This window comes from Taudactylus pleione, unplaced genomic scaffold (assembly GCF_031769625.1).
Source record: "Taudactylus pleione unplaced genomic scaffold, aTauple2 ptg000142l, whole genome shotgun sequence".
NCBI lineage: Eukaryota > Metazoa > Chordata > Amphibia > Anura > Myobatrachidae > Taudactylus > Taudactylus pleione.
The window spans coordinates 3248486-3262414 of record NW_028284544.1 but is presented as its reverse complement, the minus strand read 5'-3'; the positions used below and the strand labels follow the sequence as shown (position 1 = coordinate 3262414).

Below are 13929 nucleotides of genomic sequence, written 5' to 3'. Positions count from 1 at the left end.
GATAACGATATCCCCAGACGGCTATACATGCAGTTCAATCAGGGATTATCATTAGAGATGCCATGCTGCCGAATGCAGTATGGCCCCGCTCCTCCCCCCCCCCCCCCCACCAGCAAGTGTGGATACACCAACCGATGCCGGGTCCGCTGCTGCCGATGTCGCACACATCGTCCAGTGCGTATGCGTCTTTGGGCTGCCTTAGTTCCAACAGATGCTAATGAGGTATGCAGTTGGCATCCCACCAATCAGGATGCAGATGGTCAAAATACAGACAGCGGCATACGACTATCAGAATCCTGACAGATTGAGGAGGTAAGTATTAGGGTCAGAGGGGGGGGGGGGGGGTGGGGGGGAACTTCAGGTTAGGGGGAGGGTTAGGGTTACGCACTAGAGGGAGGGTTAGGATATGGGAGGGGAGGGTTAGGGTTATAATACTTATCTGTTGGGATTCTTACTGTCGGGATGCCGCTAACGGTATTCTGACTGTCGGGATCCCGTACCCAACCTGCTAATAATAGAGGATTTAGCAGAGGCAAAGGTCTTAGGGTTGAGAATCACAATATTTCATGAGGCATGCTTGGAGAATTGTTATACAAAGAGCAGAGTCTGGAGTTTTACTTTCAATAGAAGTAAAAATGTTGTTTCTTTTACTTAAAAAAAAAGTGATCCCGCTTAGAAAAATAAATATTTTTATTACTAAATTCACCTGATATAATAGTGACTGAATGGACCAGACTGTACAGTAGGAAGTAATGGTATTTAAATCAAACAGCCAAGAGCAAAATTCAGTGCGGCTTATTTTTAATGACATTTATGTTTTTGGATCAGGTTATTTAATTTCAGTCTTAGAAACTATAGATGAAAACATGGCCAAAATCTCATGATTACAGCGACCACATGTGAAGACAGCATTAGACATTTTTGACAAACCTCCAACTTTCTAGACAAAACAAAAGATTTTATCTCCATGTATGAAGGAAAATGTCTCCACCAGAGAAGAGAGACCCCCAATAAAAGATTCTCCTGATGCAGTGGTTCCCAAACAGGGTCCCATAGCGCGATTTCAGGGGTTAAGGCTGGTGATCTATGGCCAAATAAAGTTATTTATAATCCTTGTGATTGGCAGCCACCAGCTTTGGTTTAGCCTATCATAAAATATGTGGACAATTCAAAATGCAAACCTGTCCACCCCCACATAACTGAACCGAAGGATGACATGTAGGTACAAATTACTTAATTTAATAATTTTTTATATATTTCTCAATAAGAAACTTTTGGTCTTGGGGTGCCATGAATAAAATGCTGATACTCTAGTGCGCTGTGATTCAACAAAGTTTGTGAACCAGTGTCCTGAGGTATAAAGTGTAATACAGTTTAACTTCTGCGCACATGTCGGCTAGTTACAGTAGTGTCCTCGCACGTTTTCCCTCACACCTCTATGGGCTGCGAGGGAAAACTGAGGATGCAGTGTGCCATTCCGGAATGGGATATTAGTTACAATGGAATTCCCCACCAATGAGTAGAATGTCAGACCAAATATGCAGACCGCTTGGTTTAGGGACAGAAGGGCAAAAACTACATTGGTATGAAGAGTCACCCCTTAAGCTCTGCAGGTGTGTAGTTAGGAAGTAGTTGGTTCATCTCCAGCACACTTGCTTCTTGGAAATCCCAACCTCCCAGATAAGATGATGGGCCAAATGTAATAGGGTGAGAGTTTAGCACTAAAATCTCACACTATGACATTGGTTGAGATGTATTTTCAAAATGGGAAAACATCTGGATGAGTGTTAAATCGTTAGGGTTTTATTTTTTTAGTCTAAAAACATGAGAGTTGCATGGTCTCGGGGTCTATTACATTGGCAGAGTTTAAAAAGCATGAGTTTTCTCTCCCAATTTCTAAACTCTCACCCCTATTACATTTGGCCCAATATGTGGATGAAAAAGGGAACAACCTAGTGTATTACCTTTAGCATAAAAGGTATTGCAAAATTAAAATACTGCAACCAATCCATGAGGAAGATAAGAAGGATAATCACTTCATTAATCTGACATTATTGCTCAGGTATCAGCAATCCCTCATGCATATGGTGACAAAATCAGCATGTTAGTGCATTATTTCCCATTTAATGTACTGTGATCCGTTGACGAAGGGCTAATAACAGTACCTAGAATCTCCCGGAATTCATCTGGGGGTCGAGCTTTCAGCTTTGTGGCTCCGACTCTATGGAGCTCGCTTCCCTGCACAGTTCGAGAGGCCACCACTCACTAATGCGCCTTGTTAAGCTTGTTTTGCATTTAGTGCTGTAAAAACAAATGTAAAGCACTTTGCGTCCTTTAGGAGAAAAGTGCTATAATAATGAACATTATTATTATAAATGTATTGGGCATACAATGGCTAACATGGACAATCCAGAGTGATAAATGTTCTCAGCATAGCCTTGACAAAGACCCCTTTTGGGTTGAAATGGGTCTGTGGTTTTCTGCCGTGTGTTTCACCTGTTTGATGTTATTCAGTGGTAATTCAGTATTGGGCTGGTCTTGGAAATACCACTGACTGAACGTTCTCTGCATAGGAAGAGCCGGCGCTTGGAGAGGAGATCATCTCCAAGCGCCGGCTCATCACGTGACACCGATGGAGTCATCCACTTGGCATTAGTGCAAGGTCGTGCCACCTATCTGAGTGGGGTCTCAGCCGGGTCTCGCACTTGGGATGGGCGCTTCAACATAATCCAGGGTGCGACCCAGCAATCTAGTGGAAAAGGGGTATTTAAGGGGCAGGGGAGATATAATGTTCACTCTAGCTCCGGCGGCAGGCAGGGCAACGGAGCTAGAGAGGTCACCTTTGTGCGCGCCCGAAAATGGGGCATGGCCGTTGAAAAGGGTGCGTGTCTATAAGACGCATCCTTTTTTTCGTCGCTCTTGGGGGCGTGCCTGGCACTTACGGACACGCCGGACAGCCCCCAAGCGCTGCAAGGCAGGGAGAATAGATGCCGGGGCGGATGTGCCCGGCGTCTATTCTCGGGCGGTGACCGGGTCACCGCACATTTCTCCACCCGCGGGACACTGCGACCCGTGGGTGAAGATAGCACCCGCAGGCTGTGAAGGCAGGGCGCTTTTTGCCCTCCTTCTGGAGGACAGGGCGGAGCACCGCGCCCCGCTAAAACAGCCTAGGGGGAACGCTGGAGATATACATTTATGGACATCAAAAAGTTCATACCAGCAGACATTCTTTTTTTGAGAGCATTAGCTTTCTGACTCCTGGGGTTTGTCCAGCCCCGATATAGAATGCTATTATGGAGGACAATGACTTGTATGTAATCTCATTTTCTAACTCAATTGTGTGTCTACTTCAAGAATTTTAAATGATAGATACATTTTGGATTCTGTACATTTGTTCAGGACGCTCAACAGAAGCAGACTGTACTAAAGTAGACCACACGCTGGTCTCTGCTTCCAGAACACTGAACAGCATCAAATCCTCCTGCTTATCTCTATATCAATAAACTAAAAAAAAAAAAAACAGACCAAACTAAAATCAACAACTCAACTCTGTTAATATGGAAAATAACACATAACCATTACAAAAAGAAGCCCAAATAAAGTTCCTTCATAATTGTTCAGTGTTTTTTCAGAAAATAACAGATAACTGCTGCGCTAACACATACTCGTACATTTGCTGAGTCTACGTTTGCACAAACGATTGCAGAGGATCGTGGGGTTTCCCTGCGTAAATATTTTATCTCCTTCAAAATGTAACCATGCATAATCAAGAAACTACAAAGCTCCCCTTTAAACATTTAGTTGGATTTTGTGCTCCTGCATTGCATAGCGTAAGTTTACAACAGCTGATTATCCAACGTGCACTGCATCCATTAAAGCATTCAAATACATAGAGAAAGTTATCAGCATACATTAAATGTGACCCAGATATACAAAAGGCTAAACTTGAAGAAGCGATTACCCAGAAGTAGATGAAGTTGATAGTAAGCAGATGGTAGACACCAATTGGACTGTACGTATACAAAGACTAGCACCAGTTATTAGTGGTCCAATAAGACATTCAGGGGTCTATTTACTAAGCAGTGTTAGGAGACAGAGTGAAAAGTGATAAGAAAGTGATAAGGTGCCAGCCAATCAGCTCCCAACTGTCATTTTTCAAACACAGCCTGTGAGATGACAGTTGGGAGCTGATTGGCTGGCACCTTATCACTTTTCCCTCTGTCTCCTAACACTGCTTAGTAAATAGACCCCTGAGTTTCATTACTGCAAAATAATCACGGAAAGAAAAAATACACAACAAACTTTACAAGTGTTACTGTGCTGAATCCACACAGCCACGACTAATGCAAAGTAATTCTTATCCTAATTACATTTTCTTTTTGTAACGGTTAATTGTGAAACATGCTACATCAATGTCCCCCAGAGGGTTTGCTCAGTTGTATTAATAGCATCAACCTAATAAAGAAGGTTGTAGATAAACTGCATCTAGTGCCATATTTAGATCAGGACTGTCTCATCAAATAGATGTCAGCAACAGCTACATGTGACTATGTACATTACTTTATCTAGAACAAATGTAATGGTGAGTGTACTCCTCAGGTGTTGTGCTGGAAAACTGGTAGTGTCCTTAAGGTGGGTGCAGATGAATGATACATCAGGCGGTCGGTACACACTGCATGATGAGATGACTGCCCACCCACCCGATATGTCGTTCACTGGCACCATTGACCTTGCCGGATTCAGCAGCTGGGTCACTCCCATGCATGAGACAACGGACCGTCCCCGATGTCAGCCAGCAGGGGCGTGCATAGTGGGTACACACTAGACGATGTGCCCGATATGTCAGCCAGATCCGCAGGATGGGACAACATATTGTCCAGTGTGTACCCGGCACTACTATACAGGATGCAATAAACACAGTGCTGCATATTACATGGAGAATGCATCCCTGACCCCAGAAACAGAGACTACAAGGTAACAACAGATTCTCTAACACAGGGGAAGCAAACCCTGGTCCTCGAGAGCTACCAACAGTGTATGTTTTCCAGGTCTCCTCACAGAATCACCAGTGAAATAATTAGCTCTACCTGTCGATCTTTTCAAAATGTGTCAGTGAGTAATGACTACACCTGTGCAGCAGCTAGGTGGTCTGGAAAACGTGAACAGTTATGCTGGGCATACACTCTACAATGATCGGTCAGATATCTGTCAAATCTGTCTGGTGGGAAGGAAAATCTGGTCCATTTTCTAGTGTTTGGGAGCAAATTTCTAATGTTATTTGCTCCCATACATTACCAGATTTTCATTCCAACCAGCCATATTGGACAGATAATTGCATAGTGTATGCCCATCATTAGTAGCTCTCGAGAAACGAGGTTGGCTACTCCTGCGTTAATATGACTACCTGACACTATCTATACTAGCTCACGTCTATAAACTTTGCTATAAAAGAATCAGCAGAATGCACACACACACATATATATATATATATATATATATATAGTCACACATACATACATACACAAATATACACATGCAACAGATGCATGCAGGTGTGTATCAGAGAGAAGTAGCATGCACATATATCACACACACACACACACACAGAGTGTACGTGTGACAGCAGCTGCCTGTATGTGTGTGTGTGTACCAGGGACAGCAGCAGGTATAGAGCTCTGTGTATACTATAACATGTCCTGTGTGACAGCTGATGACAGGTGATATTAGCCAGTGACACTGCTGATGCTGAGAGGCTACAATGATGGGACACAGCCACAGCTGGAGAGCCCCTGGTAACTGGCACAGTGGTGTCAGGGGGAGTATGCTGCATGTGGCACGGAGTTGGGTACCTGTGGGAGTGGCGGCACCCGGCGCGTCCTCTCTCTCTGGGGTCCCCGTTGGAACTGCCGCTCTCTCACTCACAACCCCCGGCTCTGCAGCCAGCCTCTATCACGTGGTATAGCATTGTCCGCCACGCCCCCTCCCCATGTGCAGGGTGTGTGCATGTGTGTGCTGTGGATAGAAAGGGCGTGACGATCTGCCGGCGTTCGGCCAATTAGGTTCCTGAGGGAGGTGCCGAGCTCTCAGCAGCATCGAGCCCGTGCGCGCGGCGCGTTCCCGCCCTTTTTTTCTCATGGTCTTCGAGGTAACCTTTTACATGCCGTCTGTGTGGTACACGCACTGTCACATGATCCCACCATTATCATTTATCATTACTATACGTGCATGGCACCAGTAATGTCTCTCTACTGCTGCTCCTACAGTCGTACATGAAGCACATTATAGCACTGCACTGGGATACACTTCTACTTTTATTCATTTGTTTATAACAGTCTGTACAGCAAAATAAACTAAAATATAATGTACATCCTGACCTATATAATAACAACTAGCAATAGAGACACTTCAGCATTTTTATTCTCCGTTTTTTTTATAGTCCAGTTGATACATGTGTATGAAATAACAAAATTATAAGCTACTATTGATAATATATATATATATATATATAAATTATATATATATAAATTATAAACACACACACACATATATATATATATATTATAAACACACACACATATATATATATATATGTATATATATATATATATATATATATATATATATATATATATATATAATAACCACAAAAACCAGGCGGCACTCGGAGTCTTGATAAACAGAATACCCTCACCGGAGGGATTTAATTGGTTGACGTTGTTTTGTTGTCCTGAGGAAGGATACGTCGACCAATTAAATCCCTCCGGTGAGGGTATTCTGTTTATCAAGACTCAGAGTGCCGCCTGGTTTTTGTGGTTATTAAATTTTTGGGGTGCTGTCCTCCTTGGAGGGCACCGGAGCAAATTTGGGCTATATGCCCTTTGACACTGAGTGCAGGAGTGCCGGTGCATTGTATTGTATATATATATATATATATATATATATATATATAATTATATATATATATATAAAGTGCGGAAAAAGACAGCGGCACTCAAGGTCTTTTTAAAAATTCAATGGTTTGTATTCAAACAAAACCATGGCGCATATATATATATATATATATATATATATATATATATAATGAAGGAGGTCTCTGCCTGCTTGACCAAGGTGTGGCGTTTGCGGAAGAAGGGTGCCGCGGACGGGATCTACCTAATGGGCACACCAGCCACTCCTGCATCATCGCCCCGCTGCCTGTCCAGAGTGCAGTAATTGCGGCAGGAAGGCACCGGACACCAGCATACTGCTTCTAAACTGCATACCTCCGAGTCCCAACTTTTATGTTTGAGGATGCGAGACATCTCGCGTGCCCGAAAAAGGGAAGGAGCCGCACAAGGGGATGGAGCCTTGGGGAACGGACATCACTATTGGTGTGTGCCCAGCACTCTCCAAGATGCTGAACTGCTCCCAGCCTCCCCCTAAACTGTGAATAGATGCTGCAAAGCATCTATTCTCCCGCTGCTCTGCTATGCAAAGCAGCGGTGTGTGCCGCCAACCCCCCCCCCCCTACACGCCATGGGACACTATGGCCCGTGTGTGGGACAGAAACACGTGACTGTCCAGCTGAATGCAGTTGGGAGGTATGAAACTGTAAGGGTGTGTACACACTAAGCAATATATTGGATGATATATCGTTCCGAAGCGGATCAGAACGCTATATCAGCCACATCGCTCAGTGTGTACGGGTGACTGTGTGCTGCTGTGCGTCACTGGTCGCATCTTATCTGCATGCACAGCAGATCAGAAGATCCGGCAGCTGACACCATACCTGGATGCGGCGGCTGAACAGTACACCGGACGGTCATATGCCAGATCGTGCAGTGTGTACGGACCTTTTTCAGGGACCCCAAGGAGGTTTGCAGGTCACTTCGCTGCATGAAGGCTTGCAGGTCACTCTACTTCTCCTGTGCCTCCAGGTGTGAAAAGCCAGTGACACTGAAGGATGGTCAACACGCCGGGTCTGGTACATAAAAGGACTGCAGATAAGCCAGGCGGATTGCCAGAAAGATAGTGACAGGACAAGCTGGGTTAGAAACAAATGGACAGCTGCAGAGCCAAAACAGTAGACAAGAGGAACGTCAGAGACTGTGCCAGGTCAGAAATGCAGGAGACAATCAGGATATGGATAACTAGGAATCTGGAAACCATGAATGCTGGAGCACAGGTTGTGATCCTAGTACACAGGCTCAGAACACAGATAAGTAGGTTTAAGAAGACCGGCCAAATGCGTTGCTCTCGGCTTATGTTGTAGTGGGGTTCAACAGAGTGTTGACAGGTGGCTCCTTCTCAAAGCCCAGAGCTGTGGTAATTCCAGAGGAAGGTAAAGATACTGCTAACTGTGCCCATTACTGACCTATCATGCTTTTGAACTTCAACATTAAGAATCTGCACAGTACACCTGAATGCATTTTTTGCCCCATTTAATTAATAACCAACAAGTGAACTTCATCCCTAGGAATTAAGCCGCCTTCTACAATATTTCATCTGTGACATCAGCTGTGGTCGTCTCGGTTAATGTTAGACCCCCTCTGACACAGTCACAGCCTGTTACTGCTTTCTCACGTCAAATATAGGACCACTGTAAAGCAAATTGTGCCACCACTTTATCTCCCTTCCCCTGTCTCACCTCTTTGGAATAATCCTGATTTTGCTTCATGACAGATCTTGCCTCATCTTGCCTCATTTTCAAGTGTGGGTTGAGAAGGATACCAGTGTGGTTTCAGATATCCTTGAATCTGGCTTTTGCACCCCTCTGGTTACTTTACAGGAAAAATTTGATTTTCCAATAATAAGATGTTTTGCTTATCTCCAACTGAAGCACTTTGTTTACTCCCTTCCCAAACCCAAGGGTTGAACATTTACATGTACACAATCTCCTTTTGAAAGGCATTATTTCTATCCTTTACAACTTTCTGTCAACTACTAAAGAGACAGCCATCCTGATACACACAATTACTTGTGAAACTGATTTGGGGAGCCAGAGGTGACAAGGCTGGACCTGGAAAGTGTATGTCAGACCTGGCGAGTTGCAGTGCTTAACTGTACCCCACCTCTTACAGGTGGCCTCCAGACAATGCTTAAAACGTTTATCAGGGTATTCCCTATGAAACATCCTGAGATGATGTGTGTGGATATAATTTGTTTTGACCCAGCAATGTTCTTCAAGACCAAATTCCTTCTCGACAGACCTCCCTTGGAGATATGACAATTTAAGATTTGTTTGACCTCGTATTTTCGTCTTTGGTGAACGGAAGAGAAATAAAGGAGGAGAATCATTTAAACACTAATAGCTTTACAAAGAGACATGTAACACATTGAGCACTCATAAGTGAGTTGGTCATTTCAATTTGAAAGCCAAAGGGTTTACCTGAAAGAAAAAAAACGCTTCTGGGTGTTACAAATCGCCAGCACGGTTTGTCACTTTCTAACACGTTAGTGATTGTTCCTACCACTTCCACCTGGCGTGTGAGTACTTCTCCATTGGTTGCTAGGCGATCTGCACGCCAGATGATGTCTCGCATCGCTGGGAGCACGGGATGATTCTCCATTGATCTGATTGGTGTGTCACCTCTTTTATGCCTGGCAGCGTCCTCACAACCTTGCCGACTATAGCGTTTCAGTACGTGCCCTTCTGGTTCCTGTTTTTCTGTAAGCCGCACCTCGGTCCCAGGCCGCATCGTATCCCCCGGCTCTGGTAGCCGCACCATGGTTAACCAAGCCGCATCCTATCCTCCGGCTCAGGTTTGTCAGTTGCTACTCTCAGTCTCTCACTACCTGAGAAACAGGCAGCTAGCCTGTTGAGAGACACTGTAAGTACTGTGCTGACACTGTTGTTTTGTGAGAGGGATGTTAGATTCCTCCACACTGAGAGAGGGAATCATTTGTTTATTTAGAACCAAACAGGCCAGGATTTATTTTATGTTTTATTTATCTTATGCTGCAAAGTAAAACTAGTTGTGGGTACTTGTACTAAGACACTGGATTGGTGTGCTACTAATTGGCTGCTCTGTGAAAGTGCATCTGTCTACCCCAGGAGACGGCATTCTTATCCTTATCTTGCCACACTGGTCATTACTGCTATGGTGGCTTAATGCTGACCATAACTGCTACTGGTGGCTTATTTATTCCCATTACTGTTACAGTTGGTTTAATACTGGTAATTTCTGCTATTTGTCACTGCTTTTTACTGCTACTGGAGGCTTATTACTGGTCATTACTTATAGGATTATATGTAATAGGGTGAGAGATCCCTTTTTAATTATTGTCTATTTAAATTTTTAGCAGAGATTGATGTAATTGTGCTGCTTCACACAACTCACACCCTATTACTTAAACCCCATACATATTTCATAAACCCTATTGTGTTGATATTTTATTGGATACTGCTGGTACTGCTATACATCCTACTGTTACTGCTGTCATACTTAGCACTGATAATACCCACCTAAATTGCCAAATTTATCATGATCCGGAATGCAAAGCCTTCTTCAAGTGGCGTTAGCCCATAGTAGCCTATAGGCTGCTGCATCACATCTTACAGTATAACAGAGAGGGTCCTTCAGATCCCTCCCCGCTGCCCATACTGAGGCATGCACAGTCTGTTTGTGGGACATGCGCATTAGGTGCGCCGGGTCCGTATCTGGAAGCAAGGTGATAGAGGTAGCTATCACTTTTCTTCCAATTCTCCTCTGGGATGCCATGTCCAGCAAGAGAAATTTGGTAAATTCGAGCTAAAATATTTGCGCTTTGCAAATTTAGACAGTATCAAATAAGAACTGCATTATAAAATGCGGGATGTAGGGTCAGGGCCTGGACAGGCATAGAATAGGATTTAAAGTTACAGCTCTCCAGACGGAATATCCAGATTATTAATCCTGTGGATACCCCGAGACTCCTTTTTACCTGTTTTCGTGACTGGACATCCTCCTGCTGCCCTGAGGGTGTTTCTGCCGGTTGTGCCTAGAGGTGTTCCTGTCAGGTTCCGGACCTCCATTGTGCCCTCCTGTTCCTCCGTGCTGTGTTGAGGCCTACATCATTTCTGCCCACCGGGGCGCATTTCTACACTCGCCTTCATGCTGCCCTGCTGTTTTTTGGGGGGGGCATTTCCTGGTGCCCGGCAGCTCCTGGCTCTGGATTACTCACTGCTTCCTACAGTCTTCTGGTGACGGATTCTGTATCAGGCTCGTCGACGCTGACCACACTGTGCTCTTCGGCCCGCCACCATTTTGGAGTCCTGCTGCTGGTCCATGTGTAGTTCCTGCTGCTGAGGTTGCTCAGTGGCTCTGGTCTCCAGCTACAACCTCCTGTCTCGCTGTTTTGAGAGCTGGTGCCCATCCCTGCCTGGCTCCAGCAGCTGCACTTGCAGCTAAAACTGCTAATTCTCATGGCTGTTTCTGCAGTTCTGGCTTTACTTTAATATCCAGGGCTCACTGTGACTCATACCTCTTTCAGACATACAGCAAAAACACAGATTTTTGGCAGTGAACGTGCATCAACCTGGGTTTTTGCTATGTAAAGTCCCAGGTCCATGACCCTGCTCTATAGGGTTCTTCCTGGGTGCATCCCGGGTAGCCTCTTGTGTGAATGCTCCAACCCAGGTTTTTAGACCTGGGTTTTAAGAAAACTTTCTCATTGGCTGTTCTGTGCACCTGCAGATGACATCACCTGCAGTCACCCGGTCCACATGACTGGGGAGCAAACAAAGTTAAGTGTGCATTGTGTAATGTTTAACTTTTTTGTGTGAACATTTTTTCTTTCTATAGACTGGAACTTTCTAGAGGCTATATTCATAATTTTCTTTGTAATGTAAAAATGTATTGGTTTTCAATAAAAAAAACATTGGAAATAAACAAACTTTGTGGCCTTTACTCTAAAAATGCAAATTTTATATTATGTAATTACTGTGAACAAAAAAAAAAGTATCCCCTTTAAATCCTCACCAAATTCCAGGGCAGACCCGGGTTTAGTGTGAATGTATCCGACTCTGGAATTTCCCGGGTTTTGGTGTAGTGTGAATGGGGGCAGGGCCGTAGTTAGGGTAGTGCGGCCGGTGCCATCGCACAGGGCACCACAGGTCAGGGGGCGCTGTTTGGGCCCGTAAAATTTCTGCTTATTATTATTCTCACTTGTAGCTTCTTCTTATTTCATCCCAGAATCTCCTGGCCTCACCTATCTCTTCCCTGGTACTTCCCCATGAGACCATTCCCCTTTTTTGGGTGCATTATGTCCCTTTGAAAAATGAGGGGGGCGCCAATGCTCTTTCTGGCACAGGGCACCAAAAAGTGTAGTTACGGCTCTGAATGGGGGTCTCGGATTAAGACCTAGGAATTTCCAGTGTTGATATACCTGGAAAGTACCCATGTATTTCTCGGGTCTTATGTCTGAAAGGGATATAAGTTGCCCATATCTTTCCCCTTCTTTGCTCCTCCAGTATCTTCACTCTTCTGTTCGGGTTTAGCCTGTGGTAGTTTACTGCTACTTCCCACCTGCTGTTGTTCTGCTGACTTGCTTCCAGCTGCCTGCTGTTGCCTCTGCTTCCTATTCCACTGGTCTCCTGTTGCGTACTACCCTCTGGTCTTGTATTTGGTTGCGGATACTTACCTTCTGTCACAGTTCTCTCCTGCTCTGACTGTACCTTCTGTGCGCACCATGAAAAGTCTCCCCCGAGCCATTACCGATTCGGGAAGAAGGGTGGCAGCTCAGGTGGTGGAACTGCATGCTGAATCAGGTTCTGCATCAAAAAGTGGGTTGGGATTGTTGAGGTTCTGTTTTCACCCTTGCGGATTGTAGTGCTCCTGATCCCCTTGGAATCTCAGGGGGTGACGTGCCTGGAAGAACTTGTTGCCATTGAAAGATGTTTTCTTCCAAACTTATTTTCTCCTCAGTTTAAACAAGCCCGCCCTATATCTACACAGCCTCATTTGTCAGTAGGCCCACTGAGAAAGCTCTCTATTATGCAGATCTTGATACTGCTCTTCGCCTTAATAGGATTGGAAGCTTGTGGAGTTTGAGCTCGGAGAGTGGCGGTCTTCAAAGATTTCTCTGCAGATGCCCAGAGGACTTCAGAGTGGGTTGACCCTCCTTGAATGATTTTCATGCGCTTGCTATCTTTATTTGTTTTACTATTCCGTCTTATCAATGTTCATTTTTTTACTTATGTTTTTGTATCATGTTTTGATTTAATTGTACTTGACTTATTGTCATTGTTTGTTTTTCTTTAATCTGTTTTGTATCAGCTCTGTTTTCTAATTCTGTTTTAATGTTTTTATAGGGTCACATCCTGAAAATGTATTTTTCCTCCGTTAGTATTTAGTTGCCTCCAGGGTTCGATCCGTCATATTATCCTTTTACTGTTCCTGCTTTATCTTTTAGTGTTTTTAGGTTTTAGATTTGGTTAGGCTATTTTGTTTATTATTTTTCTGAGTCTCTTTGTTGCACATTTGATCCTGGGCTGGATACACCATGGCCTTCAGGTACACGGGAATAGTTGACCCCATGTTTTCTGTGTCGGGGGTTAGATTGTGTAGTCGGGTGGAGGGAGTTTGTGTGGGGATCCAGGTATGCTGTAAGTTGGGGTATGGTTATACAGGCTCAGGTTGTTGATTGCTATATTAGGTTGTTCATGTTTTGGATGTAATGGCTAGTGCGTATTTTGATCTGATATTTCTTGATACAGGCCTTCTTTACGTAGGCAGATTGACAACAGAGCAGCTTGGTCTGGTATTTGGTGCTGGGGTATAGGTGCATTGCACTGCTCCTTTTTCCAGAGCTAAGTTTATATTCATCACAGTGATACCCACTATTCTCCTTGTTTCATGTTATGTGGACCTGAATGGCACCTTTGGGTACTCGCTTCACTACTATGATATTGTATGGGGTATTATTATATGCATATCTCCCAATATTTAGGAGTTAAAGATCGAGACATTG

General features: G+C 44.3%; 1 protein-coding gene across 3 annotated transcripts in view; it reads right to left on the bottom strand.

The window, feature by feature from the left end:
- The window catches only part of PPP2R3A (protein phosphatase 2 regulatory subunit B''alpha), a 203201-nt gene extending 197245 nt beyond the window's left edge, over nucleotides 1-5956 (bottom strand). For all 3 annotated transcript variants that reach the window (XM_088473842.1, XM_088473841.1, XM_088473843.1), the window contains exon 1: nucleotides 5850-5956. The gene's annotated coding sequence lies outside the window, so the exon portion shown is untranslated. The remainder of the gene's footprint in view (nucleotides 1-5849) is intronic.
- Nucleotides 5957-13929: the final 7973 nt, after the last annotated feature.